At 39.8% G+C, this 26888-nt stretch overlaps 1 protein-coding gene across 6 annotated transcripts in view; it reads right to left on the bottom strand.

Moving 5' to 3' along the window:
- Positions 1-26888, bottom strand: part of CDK14 (cyclin dependent kinase 14) — a 272155-nt gene that overhangs the window by 195751 nt on the left and 49516 nt on the right. Inside the window, exon 1 of one of the 6 annotated variants that reach the window (XM_072412825.1) lies at positions 19708-19860. The exons of the other annotated variants lie outside the window; for them this stretch is intronic. The gene's annotated coding sequence lies outside the window, so the exon portion shown is untranslated. Of the gene's footprint in view, positions 1-19707; positions 19861-26888 lie in introns of those variants that run through there. 6 annotated transcript variants of the gene reach the window in all.

The raw sequence follows: 26888 nt of genomic DNA, 5'->3' as shown, positions 1-26888 counted from the left end.
TTGGATAAAGTAGGGAAGGGTTCTGAACCTTCTCAGTTTTTTAATCCAGTCACCTTTTTTGGAGTAGAAAGTCTTGCAAGTCCCAGCATAATTGCACATAGGACAAACAATGTTGTCTTTAAATTTATTTTGTGAAAATTTTCTTTATGGTCATTTAACTGCTAGGTTCTCTTCTCTACATCAACTCCATGGAATAGGGGCAGGGACTCACTGTGGTGCCTCCAAACCTCTGAAGAATCTTGCAGGAGTGGGGCAGGAGGTATATACTTATACATTCCCTTAATAGCTATATCAGTTAATGAGGAAAAATGATTTATATTATCAAGTATTTATATAGCGTCCATAGTAATGTCACTAGCTATCCCTCAAGGTCAATTTGGGGGGAAGCCAATTAACCTAACTGCATGTTTTTGGAATGTGGGAGGAAACCAATGCAAACCAGGCGGCGACCAGGCGGAACTGAGGGTCTTGCAATGGAATTTGTAGGATTCATAGGTAAGTTACTTAGGTAGGGAATAATTAATTTTTTGAAAGTATGACAATGTTTATGTACAGAACAGTTCAATGTTTTGCATTGATGGTGTTTCTAAAATACCGTCTAAAAAACTTTCACAATGCCTTGTTGAACAGAACAATTAAATTTAAAAGCAGAACTTACTGATGACTTATGAATATCTAAAGTACATTAGGGCCTTGCTGTCATTGACTTGAGGGATTTGGCAACCTTCTGAATTTGGTAGCACTCTTTAACAGTGCTCAAGTACTGCTGGAAAGCCTGGAGACAGAGTACGTCCATCACACAAGAACCCCTAGTCTCTCCATAGTCTGCCAATTCGTTTATGAACTTATGCATTGCTGGTAATATCCAAAAAGTTGCAGGAAACTTGCAAAAGTTGAAGTGGTGAAAAAAAATCTCTAGAAGAGTAAGAATTGCATTTTGAAATGCTTTTGTCTAATTTTTACTGCTGTCTGAGGACCTGTTAGATGTAGCTAGCTTCCTGGCATGTCACCAGGAAAAGAGGCAACGATATATTTTTAATAGGTACACAAAGCAATAAAAATCTCTTCTCTTAACAAACCTAGGCAATTGAAGTTGTTACCAGTCAACAAAAAAAAGTGTGTTGCACCTATCCCTAAAACATTTTTGCTGTTATCTCCTGTTGCTCTCTGTTTAAGGTCATCATTTAGCTCTGAGGAATGTGATGCAGATCTCCAATATGTGTCGGGTCATTAGATCTAAACTACCCTACATGATAAAAGAGACCTATGTTTCATCCAATCTTTTCATCCGTTTTGGCTATAGGTTTTGCCCCTGTGAAATGAACAGTGTATCTCAACGTGGGTTTCTCCAGAGGATTCTAGAGATTCCTTAAACCATTAGCAATTTGGACCTCTCAGGTCAGTTGCCACTGACACCAAAGAACTTTTTGGTAAGGATGACATTCTTCCCAGTGGCCAGCAATGTAAGCGATGTTCTTCATATTGACACCAACAAGCTGTAAATATAGGAACTTATCACTGGGGTTCCTTAAAGACCTGGCAGTTATTTCAGGGGTTCCTCATATTAAAAAGGTTGAGTAAACCTGGAATAGAATGAAGTGTTCATGATTCCACTTTCCTCATCAACACATGAGAGGTCCATAGACCTCGGCATGATCTACTGAGCATCTCATTACTTTATGTTACCATAATTTAGCCTAGGCCTCTTTGGAATCCTATTATAATGCTTCATGCAATAAAACAACCTGACCAAGGTTTTAACCATTCCCTAATTTTATGTCCCATTATCCCATAATGAGAAATGTTTTTCTTTAAAACCACCAATCAAAATCAAGTTTTGTGTCTCCTTATTTTATCTCTAACTGAGCTTTCTAGACAGGCAATATATGAAAAAATCCCCAGGTGTCAATCACACAGATATTCTATACCAATTCCAGAATACTGCTGGAATCAGGCATATTGGTAGAGAAAATTGAAAAAAATACGGCTTAGCCTGACAGATAGCACAGACTATCTTGTGAGTGGGAAACCCTCTGAAAGGCCGTAAAGGCTGCTTTACAGAACAAATGGTTCATGTTACTAGAAATCAATAACCCGAGCAGAGATCCAGCCACCTTCCAGGTGCAAGAACCAGAAGAATAGCTATTGAGCGGTGAAATGAGTGTTTAGTACAACCTATGACTGAGGCTATTCTCTGGCCTAAATACTGATCATTCAGAAAACATCCAGCCGAGTACTGCCCTAGCAATGTTCACTTGAAGATACAAGGGCCAATATATTGCTTTGTTTGACTTTGTCGTATAGGCTAAATCACCGTAAATACATTTCACCAGCAGGTTTGGCGGAGTCAATCCCTCGGCGGACAGAGCAAACAGCACTCGGCTCCCCGTGTCAGAGCCCTGGTGTCGGTGATCATATCGCTAGCTAGCAGAAATCCCGCTAAGCCATACAGCAAACAAACAACTGCAAGCAAACACACAGCTGTTCTTGGTATTATTAAATATATCTGCATATTAAAATTCTCAACCAGCTGGATATTTAAAGGGCAACTCAAGACGAGCAGTCAACACAGTTCGCACATAGTGTAGTTTCGTGTGATCCTTGAGGGTACTCTGGCGTGGATATTCCCCTGGTACCCCTTTCTTTGGTTTTAAAGCACAGTGATTGGATGTAAGTAGTTATGTATCCTTGTTGTATATATTACCTATCCCTATCAAACTGATACTTTTTTCGATAGTGTATGGAATGTTTCAATGATTTTTGACACCCTATATATATTTATACTATTTTATTTACTTGTATTTATCAACTATTGTTATTATTTCTCCATTTCTGTGATCTCAACAATCCCCTGAAGAAGCCTTACTGGCGAAACGCATTGCGTGCTTGAGACAAGCTTAGAATTTAGATCCCCTTTCACAGAGTATAAACACTGCTATTTGTTTCAATTTTTGTTTATAATTTGATCATCTCTTAGAATAGTAGTTCCATGTTAGCAATAGGACCACTATAATCCTTGACCAATAAATGTTTGTATTTTTATTTGCCCTAAAAAGCCTACTCACTTGTCTATCCTTTCTTTATAATCATACGTAACAAGGCTTGGCAATAATCAGAATTTAGTTCTATTATCATTCAGAACACCTAAAAAAAACCCTCCTGACATTTCTGCTATTGACAGTTCACACATATATGTAGAACAAGTTTGGCTCAGCACAAGTCTTACCTATGACTGCACAACTTCAAAAGATCAATCCTCCTTTGGTGAAATAGGAAAACTATATAACATAAGGAGTGGGACAACATTTTCTAAAGTACCACTGACCTCTTGCTGGGGCCCTGCCTCATACCCGCCAATGATAAAACACAATCACTCTGGTGGGAACCTCCTTAAAATGAGGTTTTCCATTACTTTGCAAGACTGGATAAATTGCTTCCTGGCATGTCTAATAGGTCATGGTATTAATATCATTTTTTAAAAAGCTGCACAATTCATATCTCACTCATATGATGCCATATGTCTCCTGCAGGCTGATAGAAGCTTTTCTTCACTCACCTCTCCCCAAAAATTTATGAATAGAGATGTTCGATGAAATACAGAAAATTATGCAAATCTTTACATGCAAATTTCACTGACTTAAAACTGAGCCAATCAAACTTTCAAAGTTGCAAGTCAGTCCCATTTGCATAAGATTTACATGTAATTTACATAAATGTCAAATTTATGCATCTCATAGACCATTCCTTTACGAACATGGCCAAGAGCTGCAAATACATCAAGAATTACACAATTGCCTCATCCCCGAGATATCATATGGGTCCAGGACAGAGCTTCTGACCCTAGATAGTACCTGAATAAAGTTGGTGTTGTCCTTATAGAGAAAAAGAACAGATGAAGGCATTGTCAGGGGAAGTACTGTGATCCCTGGAAGTATTGTATTTACACATTATTTAGCATGAGTGTAATTGACATCAAATATTTAAAGCTAATGCTAGGTTTACTGTAAACAGCTACAAGTTTTTTAAATCTTTATTTGTGCCTTTTCAAAATTCTCAAAAAAAAACTAAAGTTTGACTTTAACAAAATGTGAACACTGTTGCATGATGGGAATTCTTTGTGATCAGTCCACAGCCCTTTCTCTATGTGGGTCCATGCTATTTTCAGAAGGCAGTGTTCTTGTTTATCTCCTAGCTCTTTACCACCCCGCTCGTCAAGGATTTATAGCATATAGTAGGTCGGGGCATGCCACAAATAACAACACCCTTTAGGACCACCCCTGCTTAATGCCGAAACCCTCTGTTTTTTCCTTTTTTGCAGAAATACCCCTTCCAGTTATTGTCCACCCTGGCACCTAAGCAGATTTATACTTTGGCCGCATGAAACATTCAAAGCATAAAAACTTCTCTAACATTTAGTGAAGGGAATGAATGTCTGAGTCTAATGCCGCTAATCTATTTAACCGTGTTCCAGAAAGCCATTTCACAAACAGATGGCCCCATTAGTAAATGTTTTCAGCACCAAGCAGAAATGTGAACAAAATTAGAATATGTTAATAAAGTGCATGTACTCGCCCTTATGTAATCATTATTATTTTGACAGCACAATTTTAAAATATTACGCATTTCTGCTGGCGCCTATTCAATAGGATCTGGCCCAGAACAGCATCTTACAGCTCAGATATGAATCATCAGGCCTGAGCACACAGAGTGGCACTGAAAGAGCAGAAATGGTAAAGCATGGTCACTGTACGGATCCAAGCTGGATATAAACTACAAGAAAATATAACTGCCCTATGGTATATAGAAATATATATAACATATGGATACATTTTTATCACATTCTAAAAAGCACATTGGGTAGTTTAGAATGTTCACTTAGCAAAGTGATTTTCACTCTGCAAATGACAATTCACTCAGCTTAGTGAATGAGCTGAAGGCTTGCTAAATTCAACCATCCAATCATGTTAGTGCAAAAAGTATAGGAGTTATGATTCATATTTCTATGTGATAAGCCTACATTCCTTTAGTAAATTGACCCCAATGCTTCTTCAGAACAGAGGAGGGTAAAACTTCCAGGAAGTTGGATCCAACTTGCTCCAAAATTTCCCTCTTGATTCCCAAAAACCATTGGATACTTTCCTGGATCTTCTAGATTCCACAGCATCCATTCTCAACCATGTGTGAAACCTAAAACTTTTACATCTTCAGGGAACCCCTTCTGTAATTTCTTTATCCCCCTTACAGATAGCTAAAAGATGATCATTGGTGTCATTTAAACTGACCTAAACTAACATTTGTATCTTACATAGAAGGGTAGACAACGGTCACCTGTCTTGATCGGCGCAGTGATAAAGACAATATGGGAGCACAGAGCTTCCCGAGATACATACGTCATGGATCCCAGGAGGCTTCTGGCAGCTCGAGCATGTGCAGAAGGAGACTTTTCATCATTGGGTAAAAAATGCTGATCTCACGCATGTGCAGTAAGATTGGCTTTTCCCCCCCTGAGTGTGCCTGTGCGGCACGAGGTCAGGTGATGTAGGCAGAAGGCGGAAGAAAAAGAATTATTATAGGCCGCACCCAGCAATTCCTCTGTGCCGAGACGAGGGTGGATTTCAGGGTGACACGGACCCAATCCAGAAAACCTCAGGAGGGATCGACAGATCTGCAAGTGAGCTTTTTTTTTCAATTTACTTCCCTTTAAGTGGCAAACTGGTTCATTGCTCATATAACCCCTTAGGAAACTCTGGTTGTGAAACACTGGCCTAGGCAAACAAGTATATTTTCAGGGTATTCCAAAAGAAAATATTTAGCAAATAAAATATCTAGATGTTTCCTAGAAAATTAGCAAATTTTAATTTTTGTGAGTTAGGGACCACTATAAGACCCATTTATAGTTATATATAAGTAGATCAAACACCTTCTTCATTGTGAATAAATTCAGTTCACCTTTTCTAATAGTGGAGTTCCTGCCCCTAAAATTTGAGTTTCCTTTGTCTCCACCACTGCCAGTTCTTTGGGAATTCTTTTGTAAATCAAACACACCTTGATGGGAATAATGAAAGTAAAGCGGACCTTTCAGTAACTTTTCAAGACTACTTGAAAAATCCTTTAAATATATAAGAACAAACGTTATAAAACTTCATCTTCTATCATTAAAGGCTTTTAAAAGTCAAAGCATGGTGCCAACTTCCCTGTGTGGATTTCCCATAATGTGGAATAAATAAAAAGGGAGGAATGCAAAATGCTTTTACAAAGTGCCATGTACCACAGTATTGTAATACGGGGAGACCAATACAGCCTCATGGCACCCTCCCCATTCCTTAGTCCAACAATAAAAACTTTCCTTTCCTCGCTCCCAAAGTCAGGAGAATAAAACATCCAGGCAGGACAGAAAGCATTTTATAAAGCAATAGTACACGAGCAACGCCAAGACTAAAATGCACTTAATCTAATAGGTTGCACAGATTGAATTATTTCATCTCTGCAGAGTGCCTGCCTTGCATCAGCACCGAGAGCTTTCCAAAGACGGATGTCCCACACAATGAGACCTAGGCGGCTCGGCTTCTAGGAGATATAATACAATTTGGAAAATGTCCAGACGCCGGAGGCTACAAGAAACACGCTGTGTGCATACTAATTCTGGATACGCCTAATATAACTAGGTGGTCTGCCGAGGAAAAAGTAACGAGCCGAGAGCTGAGTCCCCAAACTGCCAATCAGAGTTCATCTTCTGCCCAACAGAAACATAAATGTTGGCAGTGTGGATTACTTACTTTACATTTAAATTCTTATCATGCAGTTGTAATCACAAACTTACAAATGATTTGGAATTTGATGCACAAAACTTTGATAGTATATTTGTAGTACAATAAGGTTTATTGGGTATTTTGCATACATAACAATAGGAGTAGAGGTGCAATGTTTCTTATTACAGCACAGTCTGATCAGGCTTGAGCAAGTGCCCAAAGCATGGCTCTTATTGTCTACAGAACAGAAGAATGCAAGAATCTTCAATAAATGTGGCTTAAATAATTGCAATGCTTATGCAAAATGTTACTACCCAACAGAGATATTTGGCCATTTGTGGAGCCCGGTGGGCCCAGTCAGTCCCTTGCTTGGTTTAAATTTTGGATATTCCAACAGTGAGATCTACGTGCCATAACTCCTGTCTCCATTTGTGAGTTTTGGGTGTTTCTGCAATACTTGCTATACTCCCTATATTATTAATATGTATGCCCTGCCAAAAACCTATTTACTAGCATTAGAATAAATAAGAAAAGATGAGCTCCTCTGTTTAGTTTTACTGCTTTTTGGGACTCTTTTAGAGGAATTTATCCTAATTTCCTCTCCTGCTGGCACCAAAGAGGAAGTGAGGAAAAATCTGAAACAGGCATGCAGACTGCAATAACAAGCGGGCATATGTTTAACCTTATCCTACTCGAATAAAGCATTTTTATTTTGGTGCGAGTTGCTGTTATAAATTTGCATTTTTTGCCTGCCTGGTAAAACGTAGCCATCAGGATAGAAAGTGAGGCTAAATCTCTATATGCTGAGTAGTAAAACGATGAAAGTGGTCCTTACTCCTCACCACTTAATCCAACACTAAAGAATTTGGGATTGACTTACACTCAGGCATAGACAATAGCAGCCCTCATGAAAATGGGCCAAGCAGGTGTGCAAACGAGGACACTCAGCACAGGGATCTCACCACTCCACCTACCTCTGTTAAAGTTTCGAAAATATATAGGCAATATAAAAATAAAATTGGGATAGTGAGAGCCCTTCATAACGATCAGGTGTCCAGGTGAGGGAGCGTAAGAGAACTATGTAGGTATAAGACATTTTTATTTAATTTAAGTCTCCTTTCATTAAAAATGGATTTGGATTGACTGACCCTTTGAAGAGGATCTTAGTTGCACCCAAAAAAGGCAGAAGATGGCAAAAACTAGCCACAAGTGTTTCCTTATGTCTCTCAGCAGCTTATCTTTTCTTCATTACTGATATATTCCTTGTTCTACACTGTTTGTCTATATGCAGGCCGCCATCTTGGTAGCAGAGCTTTGCTTCCTCATGCTAGGAACCTCCAGCAAGGAGAACATCGAACAGCATGTGCAAAAAACCAACAAATCTCAATACAATTCTCCTAAAATCAATAGTTAGAGGTAACAGTGACTAATGCTAGGTATGCACCAGATTTTTAGATTAGCTTTTTGATTTGATAACATGCCTAGCATTAGATTTCACACTGCAGATATATAGAGTTATGAGGCTGTTGATCAGATTTTCTCAGTCAGGGCTCCTCAAGAGCTTGCTAGGGGTTCCTTAAACAAAGAACAATTTGTAACTCTCAGGTCAGTCACCCCTGACCCCAATGATCTTTCTGTAAGGGTGACATTCTTCCCAATCGTCAGCAATGAGGCATACATCCCACTGACCACCACACTAATGTACTGTGAGCTGTGGATATAGTAATTATAGAAGAGATTCCCTGAAGGAATGAAACATTTTGTCGCTGGTTCCCCCATGGTATAAAGGTCAATAAACACTGCTGTAGGCACAGGAGGTTCCCTCATATTCCAAGAGATGCTCTGATATTTTTCCTAACACGGGGTAGATTTTTTTTGGGCACCGATAGGCACAGTTAACATTTCTGAATGCTCCCTACAACAAATCTTCACTTTTAGTCTCCGCTTTAAAACAATTTTCAGAAACCGTTTTTTGTTTTTTTTTTCTGATTATGGCTGTAAAATGTTGCTGCATTTAAAAGCTGATTGGTTGCAATGGGATTTTGTACTTCCATGGATATCACTTCTTATGATCCACTCAACAAGAATAAAATTCTACATAATTGAAATGGCAATCAGTGACTGTGCAGAATGAAGAGACATTGACACAACATGGAGAGTACTGACTGCACATATTTGCCTGGATGGTTCATAGGCAAGGCATATTTAATCGAAGCAATTGATTAGTTTCCGGCTTATTTCAATCACTGCATGCCGGATCTGAATTGCTCATAGCCTGTGTTCCATTACTATGTCGGGCACCGCAATTATTAATTATACAAACAGCTACAGCCAATCTGTCAATGTCTCAGAGCCTTCAAGTGACAACAAAATGTTGCAATAGGTTCAGAAATCGGGAATCCTGCTCGGGATGCACATTACCTTTTGCTTAAACAATAAAATGTAACAAACTTGCAAACTTTGGACTTTTACAATACATAAGCAATGCTTTATGTTCATGAATCAACGTTCTCCCCAGAATTTTGTTTTCAGCCAGGTGAGGGGAAAACTGTAGCTGGGTGGTCAGAAAGTGGAGGTGCAGAAAAACAATTGGAAACAATGTAAGAAAAAAAATATACAAAGTATAGATCTCCTACACCTGTAGCAGAGCTGGGAGGCTGCCTTTAGTCTCATTGACCTCTCTCTACACAAGGGCCAGTCTAAGGGATTGTCTGATGACAGCCTGGCCAGCTATTGAAAAGTGCTGGGTGATGCACCCAGCTAAAAGGGGCTGGAGAAAACATTGATGTATATTGCCTACATCCGCTGGGAGGTTTAAAATCCAAAGTAAATCTTGCTCATACTCTAAAAGAAAATGGCTAAATACTTACCTTTCCAGCACCCCTGTCATTTAAACATATGGAACTTTACTTATCCATCGCTGCATGTATATCTTCACAGAATTCCAGCAACCCTGCAGCATGCTTTTTTTTTTTCATTGGTTTGAATGTCCTGTAGAGATGTACAGAAAGGAGAGAAGAACCAAAGCACGAGGAGGAATTCTAATACACCTGGTTATGTATCAGGTAGATGATTACTGCCTCTTTTTTTTTAACAAAACTTTTGCAAATGCCCAAAAAACTTATCTAACTTTACAGTCACCAGAGACGACCTTCATTGTTTTTGAGTTTTCTTTCCTGTAGAAGACAGGTATCCGCACCTTTACCTTGGTGACAAGACATTTCCTAATGGCTTTCCAGTAGTGGTGGTAGAGGGGTCTAAAATACCTGCAGCAGTATCAGAAAGATGCAGCAGATCTACAGGATTGCTGGAGCCACCATTTGTGACTCCTATAAGCAGCATCAAGGCATTTGTAGTCCTGTTCTAATGTGACAAAACTGGTCTCTATATCTACACAATATGGAAATAATATTTTATTTTTTTCTGCAATCAGTGGTTACATTACCACTGCAATGAGACTGATAAATCTTTCCAGATTTCTAAAAATGTATGATATGCTATGACTCTGACATTCATCAAACATTCTCTGGTTGAAAAACTCCCAGGTCCACGTGTTTTCACCGGCAGTGATTAATTCCCCCCCTGAAATACTTGGTGAATGTCAGATGTATTACTTTATAAAAAATATTTTCTACAAGTTCAGTTTCCCTTTAAAGGACATCTACTTGCTGACAGACCTTTTACAGATTTGCATGCTACAAGGCACAGAAAGTTCTATTTTCAGAAATATTAATTGACTTCACAGTTCACACTTAGGGCAACATAATCCAGCAGACAGATGCATGGAAACGATTGCTTGTTCCACCAAAATAGCCACAATTTGCAAGTATTATATGCATCAGCTAAATCACGGGCTAAAGGTCCTACGTACAGAGCCAGCCAATACACCACAAGGACATTGTATATAATATATTACTAACACTTTGCCAAGAAAGTTTGCATCTCATTTAGGTATTGGGCATGCGGTGGCTAAGTGGTACGTACTCATACCTGGCAGCATTTTTGGAGGGCAGTGCAAAGCACCAGAATAGGAGATGTTGCTCTTGAGATGCTTAGCACTTAGCAGGACCACTGATCCATAAAAACTATGAAACTGGTAAGCAGTGCAAGGGCACCTTGGTTGAATTCAATGTAACTTCATGTTGGCACAAGTCTAGAGGCAACTAAGCAGGATGGTTAGTCCAAGAAAAGCAGCACCTGGGCGTTTTGGTTACGTTTAATGCAACTTCATGTTGGCACGGCTCTATAGGACACTGAGCAGGATCATTGGTCCTAGAAAACCATGCACCCGATAAGCAGGCGAATGGGTGTTTTGGTTGTGCTCAATGCAAATTCACGCTGGCATGATTCTATAGGCCACTAAGCAGGATCACTAATCCAAGAAAATTATGAACTTGGTAAGCAGTGCAAGGGCAGCTTGGTTGCAATAAAAATGCAATTTCATGTTAGCATAGCTCTAGAGCTAACTAAGCAAGACCATTGGTCCATGAAAAATATGAACCTGGTAAGCAGCGCATGGGTGTTTTGCTTATGCTCAATGCAACTTCATGTTGGCACAATTCTAAAGACCGCTAAGCAGGATCGCTGACCCATGAAAACCATGGGCCTGGTGAGCAGTACTCGAGCATTTTGGTTGCGTTCTATATACCTTCATCTTGGCAGGGTTCTAGAGGCCACTAAGCAGGATCACTAATCCAGGAAAACCATGAACCCGATAAGCATGTTGGCATCTTTCTAGAAGCCATTTAAAGAACGATACTTGATGGTTCCCTGTACCGCTTCTCCTCCCCCAGGCTATTATCTGCTGTTCTGAGGGATGCAGAAGGCTGAAACCTGGTCCAATTCTGGTACTCACACTGCTTGCATTTAAAAATGCATTAAAAAGCTGTATAATTTTTTTGTTTCTGCAGTCCACCGAAATGGAATTATGGAAGTATGGTAATACTCAGATGATGTACATATATGGGAATTCTATATCCTGCTAAAGGATTTTTAATGCTTTGCAGCCAGTCTTGTGATTCACAGAATCCTGCCAGATAGAACAGCCAGGTCACTGACTGCTGCAGAATCACATCCCCAAACACATCCCCAGTGCGCCCTCAGCTCCTCTCCTCTCAGCATGTTTTGTGTCAGCACTGAATGAGAGATTAAGTGGCTCCTAATTCCTGTCCTGCCTCCACCAGCCTAAATATTACTGTACAGTTCAGTTACAGGAGCAGAAACTCAAAACAGTTGCAATTAATTATTAGGTAATATTTTATTAAAACACTGCTTTTTAGGAGTTCTGCTATATACACTGTATATATATATATATATATATATATATATATATATATATATTCAAAGCTATAGACTGCAGACATGAAATTCTTAAATTATCATTTTGTGCAGACAATATGAGAATGCAATTATATTTTCTCACAAGTGAAAACAGCATAAAAGAGAGGAAATAAACGGCAGCACAGAGAAGTAGAGAGGTCACGGCAAATTATGAAGCCGATGTGACACAAGGCATGTCAGTTCCATGGCAGAAATCCCTTCAATCAAAACAGCAATTCCACGACTTTGTTCCCCGGAAGAATGATGGGCCCATGAAGGGAGTACAGGAAATGTGAGATGATTAATGGAGACATCTCATCTACCCAGAGCGGACTGACACGCTATGCGATTCCCTACTATGGAGATGCTGCAACATAACAAGCACCTCTCATCCCATCTCATCATGCAAACCTTTTCACATTCCCTGACAATGGCACTGAACATAGCTCGGTGCGGACAATTCTAACATTCTATGTGTGTGCAAAAATAATATTGGAATACAAAACTGAGCAGATGATGGTTAAAAAAATGTTCAATCAAATATCTGTAGTGCACAATAAAACTGTATTGACACAAATTGAAGAACAACACTTGAATCGGGGCTTATTGGTTCATGGGTCACATTTGTGCCTTGCCATGGAGTTCCAATTCCACCAAGGACACTATGGAGGTTCAGCTTCACCAATGAGAACAAATAGTTCTGGCCTTGAGTTGGGAATCTGTGGCATCCATTGCATCCTTCTCGTGGGGGTGCTTTGCTTTACGACTGTTGGTATTTTCCTGCGTCTGATTTTAAAAAAAGAAGACAAACTTGTAGGCAGGAGATTGATGTATATTTAAACCATCATAAATATCCCAAATAAGCATTGGCATCATTTTGAAAGTCATCTTTTTAAATTACAATGCTCAATAAAATAATACATAGTAACCCAAAGAGTACCTTGCAAAGATAGTTCCAGATATAGGATGACAATGGTTTGTCTTGTCTATGAAGTGTCCTGCTGTGTTGTCAACCTGTTAAATGGGCTTTGAATGAAGACTTCGAAGATTTCCAACACGCACAGGCATGGTTCACCATCAGGAAGCCCATTCTGAGAAATGATGTAGCCATGTTTTGGCTGCAGTTGGTCAGCAGAAATGACATGCACCAAAAAACGAGCATCAGAAGACATCTTCCTAATGGCAATTTTTTTTACAGCAAAGCAAAGCTTGAGCAAAACATATTTTGTCTGGGTTCTTCTTCTATTCCTTCTACCTTATGTGCTTTAGGAATCATAAGTATTGAAAAATCATACATAATACATTAAAGGCCATTATAATACAGATATCCCAACCTGTATTAGATGCTAACACACACTTCCTCAGGAGAAAAAACAAGGAACACACTACACTTCCTGAGGAAACTAATAGCCATGGACAGGTCTATTCTGGGAACATTCACCCTTCAGTACTTCATCTTTGAATATTCTGCAAACAAGAACAATATTTTAGTATTCTAGGTAGGGAATGATCATGGGTGACAGAGGATATCAATTAGTTTCCAACTTGTTTTGCTATTCTTCAAGGAATAAAAGTGATATAAGACTCAGGGGAACAACAATCTAGACTTGGTCCTAAATGAGTCAATCCTACCGGTGTCCAGGTATCTGATATAAGGCATGGAAAGGATTTGGGCTTTGTTGGCTACATTTTTGTGGTAAAAATCTGGTATCAAATTTATGACAAACTGCTGAGAAGTCCCTGGCCAGCCTACTAGACCCTACATTCTTCTTATGGAGAAGCAGTGAGCAGCACATGTACTGCTTCAATCTGTGATAGCGAGCGGCATTATGGGAAGATATTTCTCTATCAATCACACCTGGGGAGACATTAACATGCCAGTGACCCGCCTAAAGGCTCATTTCGAGGGGCAATTTTTTCTCACATTTGAAATGCATCAGCAAAATTCTTTGAACATTAACAGGCAGTAAACATGACAGTATAGAAACCGCATTTTACCTAATTTAAACTGTGTTGTCCTACTTTGGACACAGCAGGAAAAAAATGTCCTGTGTGTTTTTCAAGACCTCCTATCACTAAGATGGCACAAGAAGTAAGAGGAAATCTCCCCAAAGAAAAGTACTTTATCATACAGTTCACATTAGAACTGGTGGCCCCAGTGGAAGATTTAGCCTTATATCTCATTCTAGTTTTCTTTTGGTTTCTAACTCTAACATTTTGGAAATAAATTACTTTTTGTTTCATTAACATGCCTATTTTTTAAAGCTGACTGGAGCTTAGCATTAAGATTTTACCATAGCTGCAGTGTTTGCCAAGTATCATTAGTAGCTCACTGAATTCTTGCCTGGTATTCTTACCTAAAATATCACAATACCTTCCTTGAACCTAAACCTGCTCCAAAGCCACATCCTCCTTTATTATGGAGTCAAGTCAAGTCCTTCAAATATATCAAATCAAAAGTCCACCAACACACCATGGCTATGATTTAGATATCTTATATCATTTATACATTTTGGTTGACAGAAATTGAAAACACCTCCAATACCTTTGAAGGTTGGGTTAGTGGGGGTTATGTGTGATGGACCTGTCCTAGCAGCACCTCAACTTTCCAGCAGCACCTGGTTAGCTTGGAATCCTCAGTCTCTATTACCTAAAGTTATGATACCTTGTCCATCTCCCTAAAGGGTCAGTATAACCAAAAATGATTACCTGGAGCCTTGTTGGTCAACCTGCCTACCCATAAAAGGTATTGAATAGGTCTCGGATATTCCAGCAGTATGATTTTTTCATCATAACTCCTAACTATTTCTGTCCAGTGGTAGTTTTGGATGTTCCTACCCACCTTTTTGGGTCCCAGCTATGCTTTTTACAATCTCCATCATTAAAAAATAAAATAACATCCTAAAAGTAGATCGGAAAACCCTAATGGACCCAGCAGGTTTGTAGACGCAAAAACTCATCATAGATATCTATATAACAGAATTCCCATGATAAAGCAGAACAGTCAGGAGGCTTACCTCTCCAGTATCTAACAAACCAGTGTTTTGTGACCTTTTTAACACAGGTGAACCACTTGAAATAACTTTCAGGTCAAGTAATATATGCACAATTGGAAGAATGCCTGTTTCAGTGCTGACCATTGGGAAGAATATGACCTTTACAGATAGCCAAAAAGATCATCTATTAAACCAACCTGAGAGGTACAAGCTGCTCATTGCTCAAGGAAACCCTAGCAAGCTCTGGAGGAACCCTAGGGTGCAACCAAACCATGGTTGGGAAATACTGGTCCAAACAGTCCAATATCACTCTTGGACAGACTGAGCCTTTAAACACACAACTAAAGCGGCATAATGCCCATTAAAATATCCTGAAAATATTGGCAGCTATTTGTACAGCAAGTTCTCTCCCTCCAAGCCAAAACCAAAAGAAACAGAGACAGATATTTCTCATTCTGTTGTCTTCGATTATTCTGGTCACTTCCCCTGAATGGAACATGAACAATATTAAATCTATCTTTACTTAGGATGAATAGTTAATTATTTCTTACAGCTCCAGGCTTTCGGCAGCCCACATACAGCAGTCTCCTCGCTCAGCACACATTTGTTAATTATAAACACAATCTTAAACTCATATGTGCATTAACGACAATGGGTCGTTAAAAGAATTGAAATTCACTTGATGATCAATGCAGAGCAACAGATGTATCATTGAGCTATAGCCCAGCATGAAGGCATTGATTCCATCCATATCTGTTGTCTATAAATAGCAAAAAAAAGCAAAAAAACACCACAACAATAACTCATGATGAGAAATGCATGAGGAGCAAAAGTGGATTCTTACAGTTAAGCAATACAAATGAACTCAACAAAAGTCATTTTATATTGGTGAACACAGCTTATTCCTTTGGGGATTGTGTAATGATGATATATGTTTCTCAAGGCTGGCTGGTATAAAGATGATATCCTTCCCATTCTTGTAAAGTGGGCCTCGTTCTACATTTAAAGTTGGCTTCATTAGTAAAGAAACCTTTCCCATTTTCTGCCATTAAAAAGTAAAAATTACCTGTGAGGGTTAAAATAAAAAATTCTTATATTTCCCATGGCTTCCATGCTTCAGGGGGTGCAGTCAGCTTTATTGGATATGCCAAACAATGCAAAGTAACCCACATTTTGCAAAAGGATTCTAATGCACTTCTCACAAGATTTGGGCTACTCAGCATTCTCAATGATAATGCTTGAAGCATGCCGACATCTTCACTTGGGTGCTGTTGGCATAAATGGGAGTATGATGATATGTAATAATTTTCCCACCCTCCCCCAACAGGTTTTGCATTTTTGTGATGTTTTTTGCAGCAATCTAAATGAGGGGATAAGTATCAATCATTGGTTCCATTAACTTTTTTCATGCAATATGGCGGCTTTCTGTTAAACAGTGGCATCTATTATGTTATGATAAAGCTGGTTGGTGCAGCCAGGAACCAGAAGGACCCATTCACACCAGAACAGTCCATGATATATGTATTGCATTCAGACAGTCTCTTCTTTGAATGGGTTGCCTAACACACCACAGCAAATCAAAAATTGGACATGCCTCATTTCTGCTCACATGGTAGTTGGGCTATGGAGGTGCAATGGGGTGTCATTCATAATTTGCCAATAGCACCAAAGCACAGACCTTGCATCATTGCAATGTGAATGGGCTCAGAGTACTTAACCTCCCTAATATTGATTTCAGCCCAAACCTTTAACTACCAATTCTACAAAATGTGTAAACTCCATCAAAATCTAAATTAAGCTTTTCCATGTTTGTGGTAACTTAAAAAGTTTAGTATTTTGTATTTGTTTATGCAGCTTTAATAATATTTGGTAATCCTGTAATAAAATCCCTTTATTGACCACTTCTGTCCCTACAAATGGCCACTTCCACAAACATTGTGCAGACACAGCTTTGCTATGAGGTTGAATTCATTCTTGTGGGATTCAGAGCTCCCGGCACAGAGTGACCTTTACCTGTCAGAGCTTGGGTATTTGTTTTAACTTTTATTCTGCAACAATCTTATTTTTAAAATAACTTTGCAGGCAATTTGTCTTTAGGGGTATCCTAGATTCCAATATGGCTTTCCATTTCCATCACCAAAAATAGTTATATTAACATGTTGAGGGGTTGAAGCAAAGAATGTTTCAGCTTCAAAACCCCCCCAAAAATGCATTTTAAAACTCATTAAATACTTTTTAAAATACAGTGTTTGGATTGACTTCTTATAATTACTCAGAACACGTAGTGTGAGCCAACTTGGCCCCAACCTGGCCTATTTCATTGATCTGTGCTGTCAGTCTAAAGAATGGTGGAACCCAGTGATGACCACATCAGAAATCTGCTTCAGAGACCAACAAGCAGCCTTGGGCAGGAGCAGTTATTAACAATGCAGAACTTTACCCGACATTTTTTGGTCAAACCCAACGGCACCATCTCTGCCTCCGTGGCCCCAGCTCTGCCCAGCTTCCACAGCCATTACAACCAGGACATAACTTATATTACAGATGATGAAGAGGGGTGCCGTAGGGCACCAGGACTTCTCATAACCAAAGCTCCTTCCTGTGCCACAGGGCACTTCAATGTTCAGCTTGTAGTACATCTTTATGGTACAGATTGCAAGCTCAACAGCCAAATATCTATTTATGGGTTCTGCATCTGCTTTGGCATAGAAGGAAATTTAGATTGCACTTTGCGCTAATTCAGTCAAATAGCAATGAACAAAGTATGTCTTTGGATTGAGAGAGACCCCTGGTAGACCCATGGTAACAAATAGATTTTGGTAAATGTCATAAGTGCAAAAACAAGAAGAGCCTATAAAAAAAAAAATCCTAAAAACGGAAAACGTCTTATGCTCTGCTGCAATTCAATCGGCAAGCATTGTTCTCTCTATTGAATACCGAACACCTTGCCTGCATTATAGAGAAAGAGGAGGTGTTCTCCAGTCCGAATGCACTTTCTGGCCTATGGTGACAATGCCACTTCTCCATACATACAGTACATGAAGTGTTGTCACCCTAGTACAGGAAGTGAATGATAATAAAGGAACATGCTAATACAATCACACCTAAGGATTTGTAAACTGCAATATATTACATTTTTGCTTTGTTTCATGTACAATTTATTACTCTTTGGGTAAAAGACTTTCAAGGATTTTCCTTGGTGAAGCCCGGATTAAATATATATGTTTAGCAGGTACAACACATTTGCTGCTGCACCTAGTTGTTGGGTGTAGATTTCTTATCTAATAGAGAACTGTATACACAAAGCTTTGAAGATGAGTAAAGTGGAGAAATAACCTATAGCAATTCCTATAAAAGGCACGTCATTGAAAAATCAATTCTGCTATAAGTTACAGCAATGCACATCAGCCATTAAATTACTCAACAAATCTGCGGGAACTAAGAGTCCCAGCATGTCTCTGCGGCATAAACTGCTGGACAATATGACTCAGCTACTACAACAGAGGACTACAATGCCCAGCATGCCTTGCTAGAATGTTTTAATAATCAAGAGTGACTTCTCCAATTGACTACCTACAGCCAAAGTGCACATTGTAGTGACCAAACCCACCAAATATTATCTTTCTCCAACCCGACTGCATTTAGCTGAAATCCTGATTTCATACAATTTATATGAGGTTTATATAGTGCCAACACACCTCATAGCTGTTTACAAAACACCCATTGAACCTTTCACCCCAATCTCTGGCTGCGATGAAGCTTACAAAATCCACAGATCAATAGGAGCTGTTTAATTTGTTACTATTGTTTCAGATATTAAAGGGAGCATCTAGAGCAGCCTTTGGGACCCACCCCGAATGGTCAGGTCTTGGCTAGAAGCAATTTATCAGGGGCTCAGAAGGAAAGTGCCCCTTTGTAAGAATTGCCCCCCTTATAGTGTAAGCCAGAATGCCACCCTTACAGAATGCTAAAAATCACCATGCCAGTGTTGGTGGCCCTGGAAATGGGAGGTCAATCGGCCACAGCTCCAGGAACCCCATGTGACCTCCCATTTCCAGGGCCCATAGAGGTGTAAGGGTGGCATTCTTGCTTCTACTATAAGAGGGGCAATTCTTCCAAAGGGGCACTTTTCTATTTGCCTCCCAAGCCAGAACCCCAAGAACGGTGGATGTTGGGGATCCCACACACAGAGTCCCTGATAGCAACTGAATCCAGGATCCCAGCATGGCAAGGATTCCATAACCGCTATGGCACGGTCTTGCCCGACAGCTTTTACGCCTTATTTAAAATCTCAATACATAAATTGCAAACAAGTGGATTTGGATCTCTAATAGGGAAATCAAATATAAAAAATGGATTGTAGATTGTTTTTCCCTTCTTGATTCTAAACTACAGAGACAGAGATGCTTCAGTGAGGTGTATCCCCCCAGGGACGACAAGCTAAGAACTGTATTTACTCTTCTGCTTTGAATAATTTAAAATAAGGATTGGATGGAAGCGGCTATTTTGCACGGTATAAGGCGTGGAATTTGTGGATTGCCTACACGGCGTAGGCAGGGACCCGTCCTCGGAAAAAGGAAAAAAAAAACCAAGGTGCGTGCCAGGGGGCAGATTTACGTGCGGCTTAATAAACACTGACTCACCGTTGTGCTGTGCCCCTCTCTCTCTGTCCGGTTCACCTGCAACTCTTCGACATGTCCCTCTTTGATGCCAGCGATTGCAGTAAGGCCGGAGCTCGCTGAGCGAATGAATTCACAACATGCTAGTGCTGAGCGAAGGAAGGGGGAAGGACGTACTACACGGCTCGGAGAGAGAGGGGGAAATCACAAGCTCCAAACAGGGATATCTCAGCAGGCGGGCGATTCTCTAAGGATGCTCAGGCATCACGCCTAGCCCTGCACAGACAAAAATAACAAGATGCCCTGAGATGGCCAGCGGCTGGGCAATGCCACCTGAAATGCCAATCTTGCAGGATGGATTTGCCTGGAGTGTATGAAGGAAGAAGCAAATCTGCTCCCTGCTGTAGTAATGCAGCCGGAGGATACACGTGAATTCTGCCACTTCGGATGCCAGCCTTTGAAAAGAGGACCTGTGGCTTATTGGCATCATCATCAAAAACTACCCATCCCTTTGCAGCAGCTTTATATATTTATATATTTCCGTATGCAATGCACAATATAAAATGGTGAAATGACAGATAGGGTCGTGGTTGGAGACGAGCAACTGTTGAATGAAGCTGCCTCAAATTCTTGCCATTGATGGAAGTATCATATAGAGCCTGATTTATTAAGGCTCACCAAGACTGGAGCAGATTAGACTGACATGGCAGAAGCTGAGTGATCTAGAAAACCTGGAATGGATCTGGTCCAGGATTGAAAAGGCTTGCCAATTATTAGCAAAATATATATTTTTTAAATCTATTCCAGGTTTGCTGGATCCCCCAGGTTCTCCCATGATAGTCTCATCATCTCCAGTTTTGGAAAGATTTAATAAATCAGACCCTGCGTGTAATCATGAGTACAACACAAGCAGCTATACAAAATACAGTCTATCAGGAAGGGGGCATGTACTAATATTTACTAAAGCATAGCAAAGAGAATTATTTGCAAGAGATATTTCACTTAGCTTAGTCAATGAGATGAAGCTCTGCTGACTTAAATATCCAATCATGTGCAAGGAAAATACCATTTTTTTTAGATTTCCTTACCTGTGATTGGGTATTCTTTGCAAAGTGAATTAGGTGAATAAGTGAGTTATTCTTTATTCTGGTAATTCACCTTGGTAAGTGAACCACCCCCTGTAAGTTCAATTCAGAAAGCTTAAAGAGAACCTGTCACCGGTTCATTTGTTATAACATTCGTCAGAAATTTCTGGGCCCCATACAGGGTAATTTCCTTGGGCCCCTCTGCCATGTTTATGCATTGATCTTATATTTGGGGTGCAGTAGAGAAGTACCCCTAGCCCCCACTCTGCCCCCCATGGCAGCCCTGGGAATAACAATTATATATTTAATGTGTTTTAGGCATGAGATTTACCAGTATTAGCCTCCCTTGTGTAGACATCCAAAAGCCCTGAGATTGTTGCTGGGTGCCGCCATCTTGGATGTGATGTTGGCAGTAAAAGCTGTGACCCAAGTCAAGCTTTATATTATTTTGTTTTCCTTCTTTAATGGCTGCTACATAAACGGTTATATAGAGAGCGGAGGACTGGAGGAGCTGGATCAGCATAGAGGCCGATGGTTACCCTTGGAAACGTATCTTCTTGCAAGTTTAATGGCACATCGAATCTCACACAATTATACTCAAAACCCTGGAAACTTGCACGCCATTTCTTTTTTTGCTCTCTCCCCTGTTCTTACGATTTAGGCTTTACACACTTTGTCATTGGAGTTCATGTGAATGTAAATGGTTTGCAGCACTTCAAACAACAAAATTGTACAAAACGATGGGACCCGAATAATGTTTGGTGCCCTAATTGCCCCCGGTACAACAAATGCACTGCTCCTGCTCCCCCCATCCATAGGCAGAACAAGGACACCTAAATAGACCTAAAACTGACCTGAAAAGGAAAGTGTAACTGTCTCTAAGTCTCACTTTTCAATGTATGATTCTCTGGTTTCAATATTTAAGAGTTGCAGTTCAAGATTTGCCCCTCCTATTGTGTGCTAATTCCCCCACCTACTAGATTGTAAGCTCTTCGGGGCAGGGTGCGCTCCTCCTGTGTCACTGTCTGTATTCGTCTGTCATTTGCAACCCCTATTTAATGTACAGCGCTGCGTAACATGTTGGAGCTATATAAATCCTGTTTAATAATAATAATATTAATAATGATAAAATAATCTGTATTCCTTGTAGAATATTCTTTTAACCCAGGAATATTTTTGATTTCACTACATGCCAATGCATAGATATTTTCTTATTTGTTTCCCCCTTTAACAACATTCATACTAATGTCCTATTCACGCTATACATAATACACAATTTCAACCCAAGTACATACTTACCATCATTTATTGAAACCCACTGGCACTCATAATTGTGAAAGTTGTGAATTTTTATAATTAGTATTATTATTATTTGTACTTTTATTTTTATGTTCATAATCACTAATCATATACCGATATGTTTTGTTTATAATGATACCAGTAACTGTCTCTAGCTCCCCTGAGGAAGCCAGTTAGGTGAAATGTGTCAGATTAAGAGTCTCATGAAAAGTTTGTTAACTGCATAAAGCATAATACCTTTAGCAGGACATTTCTCACAAGACTATGCATAGACATGTAGAGATATACGTGGATAGAAAATATTTGTTTAGTTTTGTATCACATACAGGCCTGTCCATGTAACGGAGGGGAAAGGGATCTTCTCTAATTGCTTTGTAACACCTGCTGAAATTAACCATTGTTTAAAAACTTGTAACTAATGTTTTTTTTAATACATTATTCCCAAAAAAACTCTGTCTACTGTCTATCTTTACTTGATTAAAATAAGATCCCAAAATGATTGGTATAACCATCTTTGACTTCACAAATAAGAAGGAAGACTAACTTGTAACCTTTTTCTCGGTCTTTCTTTCTTAGAATAAACCTGGAATGGATCTGGTCCAGGATTCAAATCATTTGCTAGCATTTAAAGAGATACATTCCAGGTTTTCTGGATCACCCAGCATCACTGATGAAAGTGTAACTTCTCCAGTCTTGGAGAGTTTTAATAAATCAGGCTCAATGACTTCACATTACTAGGATCTGCTTGTTGATGGAACAGGTATATAGCGTGGCTCCATATTTTCCTTCAGTCAGCCATGTGATAACTAAAGAAGCAATAATAATAAATTCATAATACCATGTACACTTTAAATACCTTGCTAATAAAGCCAAACTATAGTCAGTATTTAATCTCTGAATATATATATATATATATATATATATATATATATATATTCATAAAGGATTTGGCACACCATTAATACTTCTAGGAACATAATCTTTTAAAAAAATAATAATACCTAATCAAAAAATGACTGAACAGGATATGATCTACCCATGCATAATGGCTGCCTACATAACTATGAAATGGGGGGAAATGAGTGTTTTTTACACAGAATAAATCAATTTGAGACAAAGGCAGGTACTATATATAACTATATGGGTAATACAGAGCTAGGAGACCGCTCCTATAGGTGCATTGGGACAGGTGGGCACTATGATAGACGCCCCCAGAGAATGTTGTTGGTGTTTGTGTAGAGAGCACAAGTTGTCTCATTGGTATTATTAAATCCCACAGAATGCAAATCCTGCATATTGGAGCAGGTGCACGCCGTGCCAGGTGCAATCTCGCCACGAGGCCAGGTATGAGAATAACATCCCAGGTGTTTCATACGAGGTCACAGTTGAATTATGTTATTTGCGTACAATTTTGCAAATAGATGTAAAAGAAATCAGACATCTTGGAGTCTGTTTACCAGTGCCAATCCCATATTTTGTCTCTTTTGCTGGTTACATAATAATTGAGCATTTGAGCTTTTTAGGCACGAAACCTAAATGCATCTACTGCAGGCATGTCCAAAGTCTGGCAAGGGGGCCAATTACGGCCCATGTTCAGATTTCAACCAGCCCGCAGCCTGTCATAAAATCAATAATATGCGGCCTGCCAGTACTGTTGACAACAGTATAAAATACACGCGTAAAAAAAGCTATTTTATATTTCATTAGAGTTGATCAACCACCTTGCAATTATGGGCCTGCTAGTCTGCGGGCATAATCAACAGGACCGGAGTCCCCATATGTGCACAGGGAATCCCCCAAGTCATTATAGTGGGCGTGTTCTGTGTATGACCCGCATGGACCACGCCCACTCTGATTCCAAGAACGTGCTCTGCCCGCACTGACACCGGACTCGGTACCGAGGGAATTCCACACATGCCCCTGGACCCGCGCAGATAATGCCCACAAAAACCCTAGGTAGGGGCTGAATGGTCGACCTCCACACATTTTCACCTCACCAAATCTGGCCCTCTTTGCCTAAAGTTTGAACACCCCTGTATGGGGGCAACAGCATGAAGGGAATCTGTCATGTGTGGAAAGGAGTTCTCAAACAAATCTGGTTCAGTGAGCAGTACAATATGGCTGCAGGTCCTGCAGTTCTAAGACAGTCAGGTTGAGAACACTTGCTGACTCTGTGGAAACTTTTAAGTGTCTTCCATATTACTATTCATCAACAACTCTCCATTGGACAAAAAAGTTGGCACTTAAACATATCCACTATAAAATCTTTATCCTAATAAAGTAAATGTACCTGCCTGTCCAATATTAGTCTGAATCCCTCTTGTAGTCCCCCACCTGGGGTGCATGTAAGAGATGATAACTATAAGTCACCCCAGGAACCAAATGACACATTACCCATTTCCACCCAACTGATTTATTTTTGGATCATCCCACCCCATATTCAAAGAGGAATCCAAAATGAACAGAACTGGGTGGAAATTCTGTCCCTGCACACATCTCAACCAAGAAGTGCCTAAAAGATCAGCAGTTATTGTAAAAGTTGGAGATGTAAAATACCTTTTGAAATTACATTATGAGTGAAAGCTTATACATTGGATTAAGAATGGGCTTTTTAATGGCTAAGCTTGGAAACTACCTGGTAACTAGTAAAAAGTCTATTCTTAACCCAATACCTTTATCCCATATAAGACCAATCCCATGAAGCAGTGTTTCTTACCCAGGGTTTCCCCGGAGGTTGATAGGGGTCCTTTGAGTAATGAGCAATCTGTGATCCCCAAGGATCTTTTTGGCCATCTGTAAGGGTGACATTCTTCCCAATGCCCAGCAATGTAGGATGAATTCTTTCCACTGACCACCACACTAATGTACTTTGAGCTATGGATATAGTAATTATAGAAGGGGTTCCCAATAGACCAGCACGTTATTTCATGGTTTTCCCCATGTTAAAAAGGTTGCGAAACACCGCCATAAGGACTTCTCTAGGGATCTCAGCCTGGGAACTATAGAAACTTAGGGACAATTTTTTCTGGTCCCTAGACTGGACCTAATGGCGGATAAAGTGTACAATAATTCATCCAGCAATAGACAAAGCTATGTGAATGAATGGTCCACAAGGCAGCACACAGGGTGTGATGGGCACGATGGTGGCATGCAGCTAACCAATCAGGACGGCACAGGCAAACATCAGAAACTTAATTTGCATGCCGTAAAGAGGTATTGTTTTATCCTTGAGCCTGGCAGGAAAGCAATTAGTGCCATTAAGAAAGCAATGAAGTTAATAACAACTTGCACTTTAACTTGCAGTAGCATTCCGATTGTTATCTAACTACAGACAGTATATTCACATAACGGGAGAGAGCAAACGTGTCACCGGGGAGCCATAACATTTAGCTTAAGTCATAACTGGCAGCCAAGACCGGCATAGCACAGCGTGAATGGAAGAATCCACACACTAAAAAATGCAACAAAAGACCTCCGGCTGGGTTCATACTTTTCTGGTGTAAGTTGCGTTACGGTGGAACTAAATGAGAAAATAAAATATAGTCCGCATAGAACATTTGCAATCAGGCAAGTTTTCTGTTGCAGAAAAAAAAATGATGTCCCGTCTATGAATTTAAATAATTTCACCGGTCTGATCATAATTTTTATATACATATACCTGTCATTGTTCTGTCATGGGCGTCGCCATCTTTACCTGGTCCTGTTCCAGGTTCCCGAACCTCTGCCATCTTCATTGGCTGGGCTGGAATGACATAACTCAAAGACGCATACAAAGTATGCATGCAGGAGTTTATTCATTATGGGGGATGCCAGGATACATGGCATATCTCAAAAAAACAAATATATATATATATATATATATATATATTTATAGCTATAGCAAGCGGACAGGTAAGTAGGTTTTTTTGCAAAAGGAACACTGCTTGTCCCTATTGCAAAAAAATACATGCTCAGCATAGTGGATGCTCAGCTCCATACCTGATTCAGGCACACCTGGCTGCAGGGAATGACTGAACCCCTGTGGGCACGTGCAGGCATTACGTCATTCCACCCTGGAGACTCGGGCAGAAATCCCGAACCCGGGTGGACCAGGTGGAGATGCCCCCGATGGAGTGAGGACAGGTGAGTGACCGTGTCAAAAATTGCAATCAGGCTGGTAGGGTTATTTTTATGCAGAAGCAACATTACCCATTCCTTATGCAATTATAAAAAACCTGCCTGCTCACAGTATTTTATTTTCCGATTTAGCTTCAACATAATGCAATGCATGGTAATGACACGTAGCAACCATAAGGGTTTTATGTATAAAACAGGGAATCAGACATTCTCTCAAATATTCCCTTTTGGGAATCTTCCTGGTGCATGTGTTTCAACTAGGGAAGGTTTGAGGGAAAGTTAAGCCCCAGGAGACTGTGAGGAAGAAGCTAGGCGATGGCCTGCATGACTGTGGGGGGCAGGCCTAGTGCTGGGGATATTTGGTAAATAAAGGAGGGAGAGTTAGGAGATAAGGGGGAATTTGATAGGTAATTAAAGAAAACAAAGGTTGGAGTACAGTAAAGTACAAGAAAGGGTAGGGGGATAGTAGGTTGGTCACAAATTTTTGTTTCAATCAAGTTTATTAAAATTTTTAAAGGACAGTACATAACAGGAAAAGAAAGTATCACATATATATATATATATAAACAAAGGCAAGGGAGGGCCGAGGACCTCCCGGCACCCCATTTACAAACAGTATAAAAACATAAGTGACAATTAACTTTTTGCATAACAGTGTGAACAAGTGCTTATACATCCACCACTACATATAACCGGGAATAAAAG

This window comes from Pyxicephalus adspersus, chromosome 5, assembly GCF_032062135.1.
Source record: "Pyxicephalus adspersus chromosome 5, UCB_Pads_2.0, whole genome shotgun sequence".
Lineage (NCBI taxonomy): Eukaryota > Metazoa > Chordata > Amphibia > Anura > Pyxicephalidae > Pyxicephalus > Pyxicephalus adspersus.
Note: the sequence above shows the minus strand (reverse complement) of the source record. Positions and strands in the feature narration are given on the sequence as shown.